A 21,136-nucleotide genomic window follows, 5' to 3' on the forward strand; every position below is an offset into this window, starting at 1 on the left:
GAGATGCAGGCTGCGTCCAGTCACAAATAGCCCGAACCTTGACGGGATCCATCTCAATAGTAGAAGGGGAAAAAATATACCCCAAGAAAGAAATCTTCTGGACTCCAAAGAGACACTTTGAGCCCTTTACAAACAAGGAATTAGCCCGCAGGACCTGAAACACCTTCCTGACCTGCTGAACATGAGACTCCCAGTCATCAGAAAAAACCAAAATATCATCCAAATACACAATCATAAATTTATCCAGATATTCACGGAAAATATCGTGCATAAAGGACTGGAAGACTGAAGGAGCATTAGAAAGTCCGAAAGGCATTACCAAATACTCAAAATGGCCCTCAGGCGTATTAAATGCGGTTTTCCACTCATCACCTTGCTTTATTCGTATAAGATTATACGCACCCCGAAGATCAATCTTAGTGAACCATTTAGCCCCCTTAATGCGAGCAAACAAATCAGTCAACAAAGGCAAAGGATACTGATATTTTACGGTAATTTTATTCAAAAGACGATAATCTATACAAGGCCTCAAGGACCCATCTTTTTTGGCCACGAAAAAAAAACCTGCTCCCAAAGGGGACGAAGATGGACGGATATGTCCCTTTTCCAAGGACTCCTTAACATAATCCCGCATAGCAGTATGCTCTGGCACTGACAGATTGAACAAACGACCTTTGGGAAATTTACTACCAGGAATTAAATCTATAGCACAATCGCAATCCCTGTGAGGAGGAAGCGAACTGAGCTTAGGCTCCTCAAAAACATCCCGATAATCAGACAAAAATACAGGAACCTCAGAAGGAGTAGATGAAGCGATAGAAATCGGAGGTGCATCATCATGAACCCCCTGACATCCCCAGCTTAACACAGACATTGTTTTCCAGTCAAGGACTGGATTATGAGTTTGTAACCATGGCAGACCAAGTACTAGAACATCATGTAAATTATACAATACCAGGAAGCGAATCACCTCCTGATGAACGGGAGTCATACGCATGGTCACTTGTGTCCAGTACTGAGGTTTATTCATAGCTAAAGGTGTAGAGTCAATTCCCTTCAAAGGAATAGGGATTTCCAGAGGCTCAAGACTAAACCCACATCGCTTGGCAAATGACCAATCCATAAGACTCAGGGCAGCGCCTGAATCTACATAGGCATCGACGGAAATGGATGATAATGAGCAAATCAGAGTCACAGACAGAATGAACTTAGACTGTAACGTACTAATGGCAACAGACTTATCAACCTTTTTTGTGCGTTTAGAGCATGCTGATATAACATGAGCTGAATCACCACAATAAAAGCACAACCCATTTTTCCGCCTATAGTTTTGCCGTTCACTTCTAGACTGAACTCTATCACATTGCATTGTCTCAAGTGCCTGTTCAGAAGACACCGCCAAATGGTGCACAGGTTTGCGCTCCCGTAAACGCCGATCAATCTGAATAGCCATAGTCATAGACTCATTCAGACCCGTAGGCGCAGGGAACCCCACCATAACATCTTTAATGGCCTCAGAAAGGCCATCTCTGAACTTTGCAGCCAGGGCGCACTCATTCCACTGAGTAAGCACTGACCATTTCCGAAATTTTTGACAATATATTTCTGCTTCATCTTGCCCCTGAGAGAGAGCTAATAAAGCTTTTTCAGCCTGAATCTCCTGGTTAGGTTCCTCATAGAGCAAACCCAATGCCAGAAAAAACGCATCCACATTAAGCAACGCAGGATCCCCTGGTGCCAATGCAAATGCCCAATTTTGAGGGTCACCCCGCAGGAAAGATATAATAATCTTAACCTGCTGAGCAGGGTCTCCAGAAGAGCGAGATTTCAAAGAAAGGAACAGCTTGCAATTGTTCCTAAAATTCAGAAAACTAGATCTATCTCCAGCAAAGAACTCTGGAATAGGAATTCTAGGTTCAGACATAGGAGCATGTACAACAAAATCTTGTATATTTTGAACCTTAGCAGCAAGATTATTCAAGCTGGAAGCTAAACTCTGGACGTCCATGATAAACAGCTAAAGTCAGAGCCATTCAAGGATTAAGAGGAGGAAAAAAAAAAATCACCCTGGCTGCAATTAAAGGCTAGGCAGCAACCTCAGAGGAGAGAAAAAAAAAAAAAAAAACTTCCTCAGACTACTTTTCCTCCTACTTCAGCCCAAACATTTTGGCCGGCTATACTGTCATGATTCCAATGGCAGGGAATCACAAAAGGACAAACACCAACGAGCTCTAGGGTGATGGAACCTGAGCTGACCGCGACCCTAAACCTGAACACACAAATAACAATAGCCGTGGGAACGTGCCTACGTTGATCCTAGACGTCTCGCACCAGCCGAAGATCTAACTTCCCCTATTAGAAGAAACACAGACCTCTCTTGCCTCCAGAGAAATACCCCACAGAAATAGCAGCCCCCCACATATAATGACGGTGAAATGAGAGGAAGGCACATACACAGTATGAAAACAGATTCAGCAAAATGAGGCCCGCTAAAACTAGATAGCAGAGGATACAAAAGTAAACTGCGCGGTCAGCAAAAAACCCTTCAAAAAACCATCCTGTAATTACTTGAACTCATGTTCCAACTCATGGAACATGAGGAGCAATTACAGCCCACTAAAGCAACCAGCAGCAAAGAGACAATTATATGCAAGCTGGACAAGACAAAAATAAAGCAAAACGTGGAACAAGAAAATCAAAACTTAGCTTGTCCTGAAGATTACTGAAGCCAGAAGCTGAGGTAACAAAACACTCTGATAACCTTGATAGCCGGCGGGGAAATGACAAGAAAGCCCGGTTAAATAGGAAACTCCCAAATCCTAATAGAACAGGTGGACACCAGAGACAGCAGAACACAAATCACCCAGTACCATCAGTAACCACCAGAGGGAGCCCAAAAACAGAACTCACAACACTGGGCATTGATTTGTCATTTTCTTCTGCATTTCATCCTCAGACAAATGGCCAGACTGAGCGAACTAATCAGACCTTGGAGACCTATTTGAGATGCTTTGTGTCTGCTGATCAGGATGATTGGGTGGCTTTTTTGCCATTGGCCGAGTTTGCCCTTAATAATCGGGCTAGTTCGGCTACTTTGGTTTCGCCTTTTTTTTTGTAATTTTGGTTTTCATCCTCGTTTTTCTTCTGGGCAGGTTGAGCCTTCTGACCTTCCTGGTGTGGATTCTGTGGTCGACAGGTTGCAGCAGATTTGGGCTCATGTGGTGGACAATTTGGTGTTGTCTCAGGAGGAGGCTCAACGTTTTGCTAACCGTCGTCGGTGTGTTGGTTCCCGGCTTCGGGTTGGGGATCTGGTTTGGTTATCTTACCGTCATGTTCCTATGAAGGTTTCTTCCCCTAAGTTTAAGCCTCGATTTATTGGTCCTTATAGGATTTCTGAGATTATTAATCCGGTGTCCTTTCGCCTGGCGCTTCCGGCCTCTTTTGCTATTCATAATGTCTTCCATAGATCTTTGTTGCGGAAATATGTGGAGCCCTTTGTTCCCTCTGTTGATCCTCCGGCCCCTGTGTTGGTCAATGGGGAGTTGGAATATGTGGTTGAGAAGATTTTGGATTCTCGTTTTTCGAGGTGGAAGCTTCAGTACCTTGTCAAATGGAAGGGTTATGGCCAGGAGGATAATTCTTGGGTTTCTGCCTCTGATGTCCATGCCACTGATTTGGTTCGTACCTTTCATCGGGCTCATCCTGATCGGCCTGGGGGCTCTGGTGAGGGTTCGGTGACCCCTCCTCAAGGGGGGGGTACTGTTGTGAATTCAGCTTTTGGGCTCCCTCCGGTGGTTGTAGAGGGTAATGCAGTTGTGACTGGACTGCAGGATTGGACAGGTGTATCTACTAATTGCAAAACTGACTGGGGTATATAGCCTTGCAGGACTCTTTAGTCCCTGCCAGTTGTCCATTGTTTATGGAGGATTCACTTCCCTGCTGGTCTCTCCAGTTTGCTGTGCTTTTCTACAAAGATAAGTCCTGGCTTTGTTTTTGCTGTCCACCTGCTGTGGACCTTATAGTTCTGTGCATATTCATGTTTTTGTCTTGTTCAGCTTTGTCTGTGAAGGATTTTTTGCAGCTAAGCTGTGTCTCTGGAGATGCAGATATACCCCCCATGTCTTTAGTCAGATGTGGTGATTCGTATTTTTTGTGGTGGATATTTTCTAGTGTTTTTATACTGACCGCATAGTACTCTGTTCTATTCTTTCTTTTTAGCTAGTATGGCCTCCTATGCTAAAATCTGATTTCATATCTGCGTATGTTATTTCCCTCTCCTCTCACCGTCAATATTTGTGGGGGGCTATCTATCCTTTGGGGATTTTCTCTGAGGCAAGATAGGTTTCCTGTTTCTGTCTTTAGGGGAAGTTAGATCTTAGGCTGTGCCGAGGGGTCTAGGGAGTGTTAGGTACCCCCCACGGCTACTTCTAGTTGCGCTGCTAGGTTCAGGGTTTGCGGTCAGTACAGGGACCACCTTCTCCAGAGTCCGTCTCATGCTGCTCCTAGGCCACAAGATCATAAACTTATCGCCCTTTTAGGGATGGATCCTACCAGTTGAGTTCAGAGAGAATTTTTTGGAATTATCCAGGAAGGTTTGTCTCTTGGCATTTTCAATAAAAGCATGTCAGAATTTTTGTATGTGGAAACACCGGTTTGTCCAGTGTTCCACGCTTTACCCAAAACACACAAAGAAACATTTCCTCCTCCGATCAGGCCAATTGTGGCCAGAATCGGAGGAGTTAATGACAGATTATCTGAATGGATTGACAAAAACCTGCTGCCATTGGTTTTGTAGGACATATACACCAAAACAACTGCTACATACTATGAGTAATATGTATTGGGAATCGGATTATGTGTGGATAACATGTGATGTTGATGAGGCATATTATTGCATACCACATAATTTGGAGGTAGAGGCTGTTTCCAATTTTTTGACAGAAACCAAAATGTACAATGATGACATTAAAAATTTAATCATCATAGCATTGGAACATCTTTTAGTTAATAATTTTTTCAGATTTGACAAACAGCATTACCTTCCAATATGGGAATGTCCAATGGGGGCAAAATTTTTGCCCTTATTGGCAAATTTATACATGTCCTTTAGGTAGAAAAAATACATCCACACAGTGCGTAACCCTTTTATTGACAGGGTTTTATAGTGGGGAAGATTTATCGACGATGTTATCCTTATATGGTGCGGCTCCTTCAGTGGGTCTTCCCCAGCATCTTTTCCTGACTTTGTTGATTATATCAATAATAATAGCATGAATATAAAATTCACACATCAGGTACATGGCACTGTTGCTACGTATCTTGATATTACCCTTATGGGTGATAGCTCCATGGGAGTTATCCATACATCCCTATTCAGAAAGCCAACAAGATTTTGCATGCAGATAGTTGCCTTCCACCGCATGTCATACAAAATCTCCCGTTAGGTGAGTTTATATGTGCCAAGAGAGCATGCTCTAATGCTTCATTATACAGTCAGGAAGGTGAAGTAATTAAAAACAGACTCTGCAAGAGAGGTTACGAAAAATGGATGATAAATAGAGCTGTGTTATGGCTGGCAATCAGGCAACACAGCGTGCAGTAATCAGCGCACATACAGAGATCTGGCAATAACCAAAAACAATAGGACGAGCTCTGAGACGTGGAATCTCTGTAGACTGCAGTACCTGATCTATCCTCACACAACTATAAGCAGCAGTGGATTGCGCCTATCACTACCTATGCAACTCGGCACTGCCTGAGGAGCTGACTAGCCTGAAGATAGAAATACAAGCCTGACTTACCTCAGAGAAATACCCCAAATGAATAGGCAGCCCCCCACATATAATGACTGTTAGCAAGATGAAAAGACAAACGTAGGAATGAAATAGATTCAGCAAAGTGAGGCCCGATATTCTAGACAGAGCGAGGATAGCAAAGAGAACTATGCAGTCTACAAAAAACCCTAAACGAAAACCACGCAAAGGGGCAAAAAGACCCACCGTGCCGAACTAACAGCACGGCGGTGCACCCCTTTGCTTCTCAGAGCTTCCAGCAAAAGTTAATAGCAAGCTGGACAGAAAAAACAGAAAACAAACTAGAAGCACTTATCTAGCAGAGCAGCAGGCCCAAGGAAAGATGCAGTAGCTCAGATCCAACACTGGAACATTGACAAGGAGCAAGGAAGACAGACTCAGGTGGAGCTAAATAGCAAGGCAGCCAACGAGCTCACCAAAACACCTGAGGGAGGAAGCCCAGAGACTGCAATACCACTTGTGACCACAGAAGTGAACTCAGCCACAGAATTCACAACAGTACCCCCCCCTTGAGGAGGGGTCACCGAACCCTCACCAGAACCCCCAGGCCGACCAGGATGAGCCACATGAAAGGCACGAACAAGATCTGGGGCATGGACATCAGAGGCAAAAACCCAGGAATTATCTTCCTGAGCATAACCCTTCCATTTGACCAGATACTGGAGTTTCCGTCTAGAGACACGAGAATCCAAAATCTTCTCCACAATATACTCCAATTCCCCCTCCACCAAAACAGGGGCAGGAGGCTCCACAGATGGAACCATAGGTGCCACGTATCTCCTCAACAACGACCTATGGAATACATTATGTATGGAAAAGGAGTCTGGGAGGATCAGACGAAAAGACACCGGATTGAGAATCTCAGAAATCCTATACAGACCAATAAAACGAGGTTTAAATTTAGGAGAGGAAACCTTCATAGGAATATGACGAGAAGATAACCAAACCAGATCCCCAACACGAAGTCGGGGTCCCACACGGCGTCTGCGATTAGCGAAAAGCTGAGCCTTCTCCTGGGACAAGGTCAAATTGTCCACTACCTGAGTCCAGATCTGCTGCAACCTGTCCACCACAGAATCCACACCAGGACAGTCCGAAGACTCAACCTGTCCTGAAGAGAAACGAGGATGGAACCCAGAATTGCAGAAAAATGGAGAGACCAAGGTAGCCGAGCTGGCCCGATTATTAAGGGCGAACTCAGCCAACGGCAAAAATGACACCCAATCATCCTGGTCAGCGGAAACAAAACATCTCAGATATGTTTCCAAGGTCTGATTGGTTCGTTCGGTCTGGCCATTAGTCTGAGGATGGAAGGCCGAGGAGAAAGATAGGTCAATGCCCATCCTACCACAAAAGGCTCGCCAGAACCTCGAGACAAACTGGGAACCTCTGTCAGAAACAATATTCTCAGGAATGCCATGTAAACGAACCACATGCTGGAAGAACAAAGGCACCAAATCAGAGGAGGAAGGCAATTTAACCAAGGGCACCAGATGGACCATTTTAGAAAAGCGATCACAGACCACCCAAATGACCGACATTTTTTGAGAAACGGGAAGGTCAGAAATGAAATCCATCGAAATATGTGTCCAAGGCCTCTTCGGGACTGGCAAGGGCAAAAGCAACCCACTGGCACGTGAACAGCAGGGCTTAGCCCTAGCACAAATTCCACAGGACTGCACAAAAGCACGCACATCCCGTGACAGAGATGGCCACCAGAAGGATCTAGCAACCAACTCCCTGGTACCAAAGATTCCTGGATGACCGGCCAGCACCGAACAATGAAGTTCAGAGATAACTTTACTAGTCCACCTATCAGGGACGAACAGTTTCTCGGCCGGACAACGATCAGGTTTATTAGCCTGAAATTTCTGCAACACTCTCCGCAAATCAGGGGAGATGGCAGACACAATGACTCCTTCCTTGAGGATACTCGCCGGCTCAGATAACCCCGGAGAGTCGGGCACAAAACTCCTAGACAGAGCATCCGCCTTCACATTTTTAGAGCCCGGAAGGTATGAAATCACAAAATCAAAACGAGCAAAAAATAACGACCAACGGGCCTGTCTAGGATTCAAGCGCTTGGCAGACTCAAGATAAGTAAGGTTCTTATGATCAGTCAAAACCACCACGCGATGCTTAGCACCCTCAAGCCAATGACGCCACTCCTCGAATGCCCACTTCATGGCCAGCAACTCTCGGTTGCCCACATCATAATTACGCTCAGTAGCAGAAAATTTCCTGGAAAAGAAAGCACATGGTTTGAACACTGAGCAACCAGAACCTCTCTGTGACAAAACCGCCCCTGCACCAATCTCAGAAGCATCAACCTCGACCTGGAACGGAAGAGAAACATCAGGTTGACACAACACAGGGGCACAGCAAAAACGACGCTTCAACTCCTGAAAAGCTTCCACGGCAGCAGAAGACCAATTAACCAAATCAGCACCCTTCTTGGTCAAATCGGTCAATGGTCTGGCAATGCTAGAAAAATTACAGATGAAGCGACGATAAAAATTAGCAAAGCCCAGGAATTTCTGCAGACTTTTTAGAGATGTCGGCTGAGTCCAATCCTGGATGGCCTGAACCTTAACCGGATCCATCTCGATAGTAGAAGGGGAAAAGATGAACCCCAAAAATGAAACTTTCTGGACACCGAAGAGACACTTTGATCCCTTCACGAACAAGGAATTAGCACGCAGTACCTGGAAAACCATTCTGACTTGCTTCACATGAGACTCCCAATCATCTGAGAAGATCAAAATGTCATCCAAGTAAACAATCAAGAATTTATCCAGATACTCACGGAAAATGTCATGCATAAAAGACTGAAAAACAGATGGAGCATTGGCAAGTCCGAACGGCATCACCAGATACTCAAAATGACCCTCGGGCGTATTAAATGCCGTTTTCCATTCATCTCCCTGCCTGATTCTCACCAGATTATACGCACCACGAAGATCAATCTTAGTAAACCAACTAGCCCCCTTAATCCGAGCAAACAAGTCAGAAATCAATGGCAAGGGATACTGAAACTTAACAGTGATCTTATTAAGAAGGCGGTAATCAATACACGGTCTTAGCGAACCATCCTTCTTGGCTACAAAAAAGAACCCTGCTCCCAATGGTGACGACGATGGGCGAATATGTCCCTTCTCCAGGGACTCCTTCACATAACTGCGCATAGCGGTGTGTTCAGGTACGGACAAATTAAATAAACGACCCTTAGGGAATTTACTACCAGGAATCAAATCGATAGCACAATCACAATTCCTATGCGGAGGTAGGGCATCAGACTTGGACTCTTCAAATACATCCTGAAAGTCCGACAAGAACTCTGGGATGTCAGAAGGAATGGATGACGAAATAGACAAAAATGGAACATCACCATGTACTCCCTGACAACCCCAGCTGGTTACCGACATAGAGTTCCAATCCAATACTGGATTATGGGTTTGTAGCCATGGCAACCCCAACACGACCACATCATGCAAATTATGCAGTACCAGAAAGCGAATAACTTCCTGATGTGCAGGAGCCATGCACATGGTCAGCTGGGCCCAGTACTGAGGCTTATTCTTGGCCAAAGGTGTAGCATCAATTCCTCTCAACGGAATAGGACACCGCAAAGGCTCCAAGAAAAATCCACAACGTTTAGCATAATCCAAATCCATCAGATTCAGGGCAGCGCCTGAATCCACAAACGCCATGACAGAATACGATGACAAAGAGCACATTAAGGTAATGGACAAAAGGAATTTGGACTGTACAGTACCAATAACGGCAGAGCTATCGAACCGCCTAGTGCGTTTAGGACAATTAGAAATAGCATGAGTAGAATCACCACAATAGAAACACAGTCTGTTCAGACGTCTGTGTTCTTGCCGTTCTACTTTAGTCATAGTCCTGTCGCACTGTATAGGCTCAGGTTTACTCTCAGACAATACCGCCAGATGGTACACAGATTTACGCTCGCGCAAGCGACGACCGATCTGAATGGCCAAGGACATAGACTCATTCAAACCAGCAGGCATAGGAAATCCCACCATTACATCCTTAAGAGCTTCAGAGAGACCCTTTCTGAACAAAGCCGCTAGTGCAGATTCATTCCACAGAGTGAGTACTGACCACTTCCTAAATTTCTGACAATATACTTCTACATCATCCTGACCCTGGCATAAAGCCAGCAGATTTTTCTCAGCCTGATCCACTAAATTAGGCTCATCGTAAAGCAATCCCAGCGCCTGGAAAAATGCATCAACATTACTCAATGCAGAATCTCCTGGTGCAAGAGAAAACGCCCAGTCCTGTGGGTCGCCGCGCAAAAAAGAAAAAATAATCAAAACCTGTTGAATAGGATTACCAGAAGAATGAGGTTTCAAGGCCAAAAATAGCTTACAATTATTTCTGAAGCTCAGGAACTTAGTTCTGTCACCAAAAAACAAATCAGGAATCGGAATTCTTGGTTCTAGCATCGATTTCTGATCAATAGTATCTTGAATCTTTTGTACATTTACAACGAGATTATCCATTGAGGAGCACAGAGCCTGAATATCCATGTCCACAGCTGTGTCCTGAAGCACTCTAATGTCTAGGGGGAAAAAAAGACTGAAGACAGAGCTAAGAAAAAAAAATGATGTCAGGATTTCTTTTTTCCCTCTATTGGGAATCATTGGTGGGTCTCCTTGTACTGTTATGGCTGGCAATCAGGCAACACAGCGTGCAGTAATCAGCGCACATACAGAGATCTGGCAATAACCAAAAACAATAGGACGAGCTTTGAGACGTGGAATCTCTGTAGACTGCAGTACCTGATCTATCCTCACACAACTATAAGCAGCAGTGGATTGCGCCTATCACTACCTATGCAACTCGGCACTGCCTGAGGAGCTGACTAGCCTGAAGATAGAAATACAAGCCTGACTTACCTCAGAGAAATACCCCAAATGAATAGGCAGCCCCCCACATATAATGACTGTTAGCAAGATGAAAAGACAAACGTAGGAATGAAATAGATTCAGCAAAGTGAGGCCCGATATTCTAGACAGAGCGAGGATAGCAAAGAGAACTATGCAGTCTACAAAAAACCCTAAACGAAAACCACGCAAAGGGGCAAAAAGACCCACCGTGCCGAACTAACAGCACGGCGGTGCACCCCTTTGCTTCTCAGAGCTTCCAGCAAAAGTTAATAGCAAGCTGGACAGAAAAAACAGAAAACAAACTAGAAGCACTTATCTAGCAGAGCAGCAGGCCCAAGGAAAGATGCAGTAGCTCAGATCCAACACTGGAACATTGACAAGGAGCAAGGAAGACAGACTCAGGTGGAGCTAAATAGCAAGGCAGCCAACGAGCTCACCAAAACACCTGAGGGAGGAAGCCCAGAGACTGCAATACCACTTGTGACCACAGAAGTGAACTCAGCCACAGAATTCACAACAGAGCTGCTAAAAAAGCTGACAAAAGATCTAGAAATTCTCTGTTGTCTGAAATCAATGGCAATAGCAACGGTAATAAAAGCAAAATAAATGTCCCCACTTTCCCAACCTTGTATAGTTCAAATTATAAGGATATTGTTAAGTTAATACACAAGCATTTGCCAATGTTATATCAAGATCCTGTTTTATCTCAAATTCTTTCAGCAGGATATAGATGTGTCCCAAGAAAAGCAAAAAATCTGGGGCATCTCCATCTCTATATACTTCCAGTTCTCATAAACCTACCTGGTTAACATATACTGTGTGCTTTAAGTGTGGTGAGAAAACCTGCGGATTGTGCCAGTATATAGACTGGACGGATAAATATGTTAACAATATCACTTTAAAGGAATATAGAATTAAAACCTATATTAACTGCAATACCTCCCACGTTGTCTATATGGCAACCTGTGTGGCATGCAATAAATATTATATAGGCTGCACTACAAGGAGTCTTAAGGAAAGGATAAGCAAGCACATTACTGCCGCGAATCCTGACACTGCTGCAAGCCATACAAATATTTTGGGGTTATCTAAACTTTTTTGGAAACGCACAAAGGCAATTTGGGAGTTTAAAGGTTAAAGGAATTGTGAGAGTAACTAGATCAATCAGAGGGGGTTAATGGGAACGTGCACTCTGTTGTCAGGAGGCATATTGGATATTGGCTTTGAACGCACGTTTTCCAGAAGGCCTTAATTACAAAAGTGATCTTCTATATTTTTATTAGATCACTCTGCCGTATCTTTGTAGTATTCAGCTAACATCTTACGTTTTTGTGCATATGTTGAATATCTTGTGCACCATTACCATTCGGTGTAAAAATATCACTTCTTTCTTTTTCCAACATGTGGGTTCCTGTATGTCCCATAAAAAATAATTTCCTCTTTGTACTCCCTTAATGTAAAAATGCCCTCTAAAGCTCCCATAAAAGTAGCAATGCCCCTTAAGTGCCCATTCAAAGTAACAATCCTTCCCAAAACCTCCCTTAAAGATATAATGCCCCCTACCAATCTTGTGACTACATCCAAAAAAAAGCTTGTAATCATCTAATTCTGTTCCTCTGACGACCACTACAGCCAATTTCTCCTTACATGTAGCCAGGTGAAAGTAAGAGGCATAATGTAGTGGTGTCATCTTGCCACCTTTACTAGTATCCGATGACTAAAAGGCCATAAGCCAGCATTAGTCAGCTGCTTACAGGATAAAAGGCTTGCTGTGCTACCAAAGTATCAACCTGTATTGGTGTCATGTTTACGCCCATACTGTATAAAATGGTATTTGCCTGGAGATCCGAGCAGTAAGTTCTGATAATGTGTTGGCGATTTCATTGATGTGAAGAGAGGGGCTAATTTATTCATATAGAAAGATACATGAGAAGAATTTTAAAGACATGCATATAAGAAAACTGCATGATTTCCTCTTCTACATAAAATTAAAATAAAAAAAATAAAAGCTAAATAAAATGTAATATTCCTTTAATAAAATATTTTCTTACTCGGGGTTCCAATTCAAAGCTGTGTGCTTGCTTCCTCAGTACCTTCTTGTTTTCAGAGCACTTTTGTGTTCCCATCCTCCTCTTCTTTTCTACTTCTGTCCGTATCTTGAGATTCTATACTATTTCTTAAAATGTAGAAGTATCCATCTTTGCCTCCTGCTTTTGTTATTCTTCTCCTGGGAACAAGGGAAGAGTTGTCAGGTCAAAAGTTTCTACTTTCTACCATCTGCCAGTTACTGTATATTCTCACCCCTTTTCATCATCCTCCTATTTACAATGCCATTTATGATGTTAGAAGAAATGTATCATCCTTGTTTTTATTACTAGAATAACTAATGAAACACTAAACTCTTTTCTAATGTGGGTTTATTTTTCGACTCTACATTTTTCTTTTTTTTCTGTATATGATGAGAGATCAACTTGCCTGAGCTGCAGATATTGGCATATAGAGCTAGGATTTACAACAGTTACATGGACCATGATGTTTATTGACTTCTGTGGGTATGTTATCTATGAATGCCTTGAGATCTGTGTAATAGTCATTGTACAAAAACATATATAATATAGAAACTTAATCTAAACAATTGGCCAATTTCTCATTACACACTTCTTTTGATGTGTTCCCAGTGTACAAATATTTTAGATAGTATAAAAATGCTACTCGATTGGGAAGGATATGAGGTATCACAGGAACCGTTTCTGTTTTATTGAGGTCCTCATAAAACACATCACAAGAAATTCAAATACAGCCATATTGTCACGATTGGACTGGCGGGTAAACTGGGACCAGGGGCACCTTTCCTGGCCCTAACTCGCCCTGTTCCCCGGGATACCTCAGATGGCGAGGATGCCGGGGTCTCCGCCCTCGCCCTGTCTCCTGACTGTCGCCCTGCGTCTGTCCCCCTCCCACCCGGGGATGAGAGGCGCTACCGTGTACAACAGTACACCAACCCGACAAACAGGGGAACAAAGACAAGGGTAAAAAGAAAACTCCACTCACACAAAAATTAAAGCTGCCAAAAAGGAAACAGAGAAGCACATTGCTAAGGAGAGTAAAACTAATCCCAAACTGTTCTTCAACTATATCAATAGTAAAAGAATAAAAACTGAAAATGTAGGCCCCTTAAAAAATAGTGAGGAAAGAATGGTTGTAGATGACGAGGAAAAAGCTAACATATTAAACACCTTCTTCTCCACGGTATTCACGGTGGAAAATGAAATGCTAGGTGAAATCCCAAGAAACAATGAAAACCCTATATTAAGGGTCACCAATCTAACCCAAGAAGAGGTGCGAAACCGGCTAAATAAGATTAAAATAGATAAATCTCCGGGTCCGGATGGCATACACCCACGAGTACTAAGAGAACTAAGTAATGTAATAGATAAACCATTATTTCTTATTTTTAGTGACTCTATAGCGACAGGGTCTGTTCCGCAATACTGGCGCATAGCAAATGTGGTGCCAATATTCAAAAAGGGCTCTAAAAGTGAACCTGGAAATTATAGGCCAGTAAGTCTAACCTCTATTGTTGGTAAAATATTTGAAGGGTTTCTGAGGGATGTTATTCTGGATTATCTCAATGAGAATAACTGTTTAACTCCATATCAGCATGGGTTTATGAGAAATCGCTCCTGTCAAACCAATCTAATCAGTTTTTATGAAGAGGTAAGCTATAGGCTGGACCACGGTGAGTCATTGGACGTGGTATATCTCGATTTTTCCAAAGCGTTTGATACCGTGCCGCACAAGAGGTTGGTACACAAAATGAGAATGCTTGGTCTGGGGGAAAATGTGTGTAAATGGGTTAGTAACTGGCTTAGTGATAGAAAGCAGAGGGTGGTTATAAATGGTATAGTCTCTAACTGGGTCGCTGTGACCAGTGGGGTACCGCAGGGGTCAGTATTGGGACCTGTTCTCTTCAACATATTCATTAATGATCTGGTAGAAGGTTTACACAGTAAAATATCGATATTTGCAGATGATACAAAACTATGTAAAGCAGTTAATACAAGAGAAGATAGTATTCTGCTACAGATGGATCTGGATAAGTTGGAAACTTGGGCTGAAAGGTGGCAGATGAGGTTTAACAATGATAAATGTAAGGTTATACACATGGGAAGAGGGAATCAATATCACCATTACACACTGAACGGGAAACCACTGGGTAAATCTGACAGGGAGAAGGACTTGGGGATCCTAGTTAATGATAAACTTACCTGGAGCAGCCAGTGCCAGGCAGCAGCTGCCAAGGCAAACAGGATCATGGGGTGCATTAAAAGAGGTCTGGATACACATGATGAGAGCATTATACTGCCTCTGTACAAATCCCTAGTTAGACCGCACATGGAGTACTGTGTCCAGTTTTGGGCACTGGTGCTCAGGAAGGATATAATGGAACTAGAGAGAGTACAAAGGAGGGCAACAAAATTAATAAAGGGGATGGGAGAACTACAATACCCAGATAGATTAGCGAAATTAGGATTATTTAGTCTAGAAAAAAGACGACTGAGGGGCGATCTAATAACCATGTATAAGTATATAAGGGGACAATACAAATATCTCGCTGAGGATCTGTTTATACCAAGGAAGGTGACGGGCACAAGGGGGCATTCTTTGCGTCTGGAGGAGAGAAGGTTTTTCCACCAACACAGAAGAGGATTCTTTACTGTTAGGGCAGTGAGAATCTGGAATTGCTTGCCTGAGGAGGTGGTGATGGCGAACTCAGTCGAGGGGTTCAAGAGAGGCCTGGATGTCTTCCTGGAGCAGAACAATATTGTATCATACAATTATTAGGTTCTGTAGAAGGACGTAGATCTGGGTATTTATTATGATGGAATATAGGCTGAACTGGATAGACAAATGTCTTTTTTCGGCCTTACTAACTATGTTACTATGTTACAAAATATGCTCTCACAAATAACAGAGGTACCACCAGGGAGTGAAGGATGGGGAAGGTAAATAAAGCAGGTAAGGGATGAGGAATTTTCCAAGCGTACAAACCATACAACTGTTGCACAATAAATTTCTCCAGCTCTCCAAACACCAGCTCCTCATTACACCAGGTCTATCAAGCAAGTGCTATCTCAGACAAGGATCTGACCAGAAGGCCTAGCTTTTATAGGAGAGATGAGTGGCTAACGGAGCACAGCTGAAAGCAGGAATTTGCACATGGCCTATTAACCCCTGTCCTGCTGAAAGAAAACAAAACACCTTTAATACACAGGAGAAGTGCTTCTTCTCAGCGATGAAGCAGAAGCCGTCAGACGCCGTGGTCTTCTGGTACTGCTCTGTCGTGGTAACTCCGTGACACATATACAGTACAACTTAAAGTGAAAAGTCCATTCAATGGTGCTGGTTCTTAGAGTCCAGCTTCATGATCCTTTAGCAAAGGCAATCAATCCAGGAGATTTGCACACCTCCATATACACAACATGTGTGAGACAAACAGGTGTCATTTTATCAAATGAACCAAACCCAGGAGTGAAAATATGGTGAGCAGCCGTTCAGCTGCTCATAATCAACCTGTCATGGCCGATTAGCCCCTTTTAGTCTTATATGCACTAAAGCATTACTACAATTTTATCTCCCATCTGCTATGTGTCTAACAGTCACTTTACATACCTCCCCGTCTGTCTAAAGCTGTGGACTTGGCACCTTCTACCACTAAACATAGGATTTTCGACAGGGCATCGGATTTACAATGTCAGCTCTGTCAACTATCAGCTCTGTGTTCTACATGGAAGTGGAAATCCTGCAGGGCTAAAAACCAGAGGGTAACACAAGCATTTTTCCCCTTTTTCTTCCTCATCCACCTGTGGGCCATAGTCTGACACTAATTTAAATTCTCACTCTAAGAGTCAGTATAGCAATGTGTTCACCCACTTTATGGCCAGGCATTTCTTATCTGCAATGGACTGATTCTTCTCACATGCCAACAGCTTCCTACTTAAGTAGAGAACAGGATGTTTCTTTCCATGTATCTCCTGAAAGTAGACCTCTCTTAATCAGTTCTTGAAAGGCCGTCTCTGCCACTGACGTCCATTTGGTTCTCACTGATTTTGGCCCCTTACAGAGGACAATCAGGGGTGCAGACACTATGACAAAGTTTAGAATATATCTCCTGTAGTACCCTACAATTCCGAAAAAGGCCCAACTTTTTTTTTTAAGAGTGGTTTTGGCTAGTTCTGGATTGCATCAACTTTAATGATCAGGAATTTGATTTTGCCTCTACCTACCACAAATGCAAGGTATTTGGCCTCCTGTCACGGGGTCCTACTTTGGTATCACACGCTCGATAGAGCGAAAGATAAGTAAACAGTCCAAAGAGCCTTTATATAATGCAAACCAAAAGGTCCGTAAAACAATCCACCACACAGAGGATAAATAGTCCAGGAACACATATACAGTCCAGTCATAGGATAAATGCCCCGGAAGATGAGAATCACAATCCTCCGCTTAGAGATCGATACGGCTCCAGATACTTCTCAATGTAGGCTCCTCCAGCAGTATTTCCAGGACAATTCAAGTTTCTCCAAGTTTCTCTGGGGTGCTTGCCATAGCCTTGACATCCCACAAAGGATCTATCTAGTCTCTACTGTGCTCAGCGAGCAGCCTCTTGCTTCTACTCCTGAGAGACCCCTGGGCCCAGAACCGCCATCTTTTCTTCATACCACATCACCCACTGGCTTTTTGAGATGGGGATCCCCGTCTCCGGTGCTTGTCCATTAGACATCTGGGAGGAGGTTGTCTGGCCAGCACCCACCAGTAGATCAATTAAGGCCTCTTTTGTCAGTCCCTGGTAGTTCAGGCCCAGATCTCTGGCTCTCTCCTGTAGACGAGATATTGCACAGTTTATGTCTTCACTCTGTGGGCGGTTCTCCATTGAGTTGCACTGTGTTGGTCCCACTGCTTTCCACCAGTTGTCACAGGGTCCTGCTCTGGTATCACACAATCAACAGAGCGATAGATGAGTGAACAGTCCCAAGAACCTTTATTACATGCAAACCGAAAGGCTTGTAAAGCAATCCACCACACAGAGGATAAAATAGTCCATGAACACAGATACAGTCCAGTAATGGGATAAATGCCCCGGGAAATGAGAATCACAATCTTCCTCTTAGAAATAGATATGGCAGTGCGACTCCAGATACTCCTCTGTATAGGTTCCTCCAGCAGTATTTCCAGGGCAATCCAGGTTTCTCCAAGTCTTTCTGGGGTGCTTGCTTTAGCCTCAGCATCCCACACAGGATCTATCTTACTTGTCTCTCTCAGAAGGATAGAAAACGTCCTCTTTATACCTACATTTGTGTTTTAGGTCATCCTCCACAGATCATAGGGGAGGGGTCAAGGGTTCATCTCACATTGTTTGAGAATTTAATCAATATGCATAGTTTATCCTCTGCTCTGCAGATCAACAAGCCACAGGGAACTACACAGTGATCAATCAACAAATTATCAGACATCGATTGATCAATTATCTTGTGTCACTGTCTTACAAAGATAGCAGACAATACCCTGTAGGAGCAGATATAAGAGGTAAATGGCACTCATTCAAAAATATCAAAACTAAACTTTTAAAACCCATACGGTGACAGTCTATGGTCCTTCACCTACTGAAAATAGATGTCTGGATAATTAACATTAAATGCTGTGTCGTCACATTAGAGGGGATACACAGAATCATACAGAGCAACAGGACAACACTCCTACAATCAGTAAAAAAATGACTATAGAGAGAATTATTCACACCATATCACAGTATCACACTCCTCTTTTGACATAGCACATATTTTGGGGATTTATAGAGAACCCCACCTTCCTGAGAGCATTAAACACAGCTTGGACATTCCCCGATATGGGCTGAAGATAATGATATCGTCCAGGTGTGCTGCAGCGTCATTTTTATGGTGTGTGAGAATCCGGTCCATGGCCCACTGGAAAGTGGCTGGAGCTCTCTGCAGTCCAAATGGCATCTGGACATATTGGAAGCAACCATTGAGCATAGAGAAAGCAGTCTTCTCCCTGGCTTCTTGTGATATGGGGATTTGACAGTATCCCTTTGTTAGATTCAAGGTGGTTATGAACTTTGCCAGCCCAAGTCTCTCGATCAGCTCATCAATGCGCAGCTTCGGATATGCGTCAAACTTGGAGACTTCATTCAGTTTCCAATAATCATTACAGAATCTCCATTCTCCGTCGGGTTTTAGATCAATGACATTTGGGTTAGAACAGCTACTCTTAGATTCCTCAAATGGCTCTGAGATTCAGCATAAGCTTCACGTCCTTGGAGATCAGTTCTCGGTGGGCCTCTGGAATTCAGTAGGGCTTTGAATTCACTCGCTTATGAGGTTCCATGAGAACCTTGTGTTCTATGAAATCTGTATACCCCAGCAAATTTGAGAACAGTTCCCATCTCAATTTCTGACATTTCTGTATTGGGGCCTTCAACAGCATCTCTGCTATTGTGATGTCTTCAATCTCCCAGCAAACATGCAGTTTCAAAGGGGTCCATGTCTTGCCATGCCTTGATGGGTAGCAGCATGAGGTAATTACAGAAGTGAGAGGTGGGAGTGGTTAACTGGCAGGTAGGAAAAGACTTGAAATACCTTAGGATTTTCTGGTGACATCCAGGCTGATAGAACCTCCACCTGACCAGTTCTTGGGGTTTGTCGTCACCCAGATGGCCACCCAAGAAATGTGAATGGGCCATGTCCAACACCCTCCATCTATGCGGTGGTGTTACTAACAATTATTTCCTCTCTGACATTAATAACCCAATAAAGTAAGTTCCCACTTATCATAACTTAAGGAAATCTGGTGTTGGCCCATCTCCTGTGTAATGCCGCTTATAACAGTTACATAGTGAACACTTCTTTTAAAGTTAGGTCTCTATGTTGGGAGGACACAATATTTTTTCTGGTCACCACTATCTGAGGAATGTCAGCTTCCGGATATGCTACCTCCTCCGTGACATCCCCAGAAGATTACATTCCTCAATGAGACCCTTGGCATGACCTCTGTCGCCCCTTTGGACTTTGGATGTCTATCCCCTTTTTAACCTCCGCCCTCAGTATGGAGTGAGTTGCCTCTCCAAGGAACCATCGACCCCCTGATACCTTTCAACTAGTCCGACCAAGTCATCGGTGTTCCGGAGATATCCCTGGGCAATCAAAGTGTGTATTGGGCTCGGAAAGGAATGCACAAACCATTCCATTACCACTTGCTCTGCCATCTGCGCTGAAGTACAGGACTACGGCTGCAACCACTTTTGGATGAGGTGCAGCAAATCAAACATTTGGGAGTGAGGGGGTTTGTCATGGTGATATGTTCAGTGGTGGAAGTGCAGCGCCCCAGAGACCTGGTCGTTGCAGTATAGCGCTCTGCCATTAAGGGGAGCAGCGGTACGTCTGATGGCACTAAAGAGTTCTCCTGACCAGGTATCACCAGAACACATTACACTTCACACTCCGGCCACTAGGGGGAGAAAAAGGCTTTATTTATTGGGCCACTCCTCACACTGGTAAAACTAGGGGCTGGGGAGGAAGTTAGTGAGAAGCTGACTGGGTTGGAACCAGGCAACATCCCGTGGCAGCGGGTGTTGCGGGGAGAAGACACAGGGGGGTCCCTGTCAGGCGTGGGAACCTGGCAGGTGCCTAGCGAACTGAACAGAACGTAACGGAACCACGCCTGCACACCTTGCGGTGGTATCCTAAGAAAGAGACAAGAAGGGAAGAATATTGTGGAGCAAAAAAAACAGGGAAGAAGCCAGCACTGCTTATGGTCAGAACGCAATAACTGAAGTGCAATTGCACATAAATTCTAACTGTATTTCAAATATGAGACATTTATCAAACAATTGATCAATTCTTTGAGCTACCCCGCCACTTCACGGCAATCTCATAATGGGGCAGTCCTAATCTTCGTATTTTATTTACGTTGTGCCATTATGGCCTCCTGAATGTATAAAGAGTATAAAAAAAAAAAAAAAAAGGACCACATTAAATGCTAACTGTACCTGGAGCATTTACAGAATCACTCCCATGGTGCCAGGAAAGGCAAGCGCAGGTAAAGGCCGATCAGGTCCAGTGCGGACATTTCAGATCTGGCTTCCACACTGCCAAACCTGCACCAAAGATGAAGGGTGAGACAGGCTGAGACACAGGTGCACAATTAACTTGAGCCTGAGGCGGGGCAGGGCTGCTGTGTGTGTGCACAGAATATTGTGGAACAGTGTAAACGAGATCAGCACAAAGGAGAGCCAGTAAGAGTCGTGCCGAGAGAGGAAGGCAACATCTTACTGAGGCGAGTAGTCGGTGGCCGGATCACCGTAGGAGTAACTGACTTCAGGCCTTA

The 21,136-nt window shown here is 43.8% G+C and overlaps 1 long non-coding RNA gene across 2 annotated transcripts in view; it reads right to left on the reverse strand.

Annotated features, from left to right (window-relative positions):
* Nucleotides 1–21,136, reverse strand: part of LOC138641377 (uncharacterized) — a 56,891-nt gene that overhangs the window by 18,862 nt on the left and 16,893 nt on the right. The window contains exon 3 of one of the 2 annotated variants that reach the window (XR_011313803.1): nucleotides 12,784–12,959. This is a non-coding gene — a long non-coding RNA (uncharacterized lncRNA). Of the gene's footprint in view, nucleotides 1–12,746; nucleotides 12,960–21,136 lie in introns of those variants that run through there. The other variant, XR_011313802.1, reaches the window with a different exon arrangement.

The sequence above is a fragment of the Ranitomeya imitator genome, chromosome 6, assembly GCF_032444005.1.
Source record: "Ranitomeya imitator isolate aRanImi1 chromosome 6, aRanImi1.pri, whole genome shotgun sequence".
Lineage (NCBI taxonomy): Eukaryota > Metazoa > Chordata > Amphibia > Anura > Dendrobatidae > Ranitomeya > Ranitomeya imitator.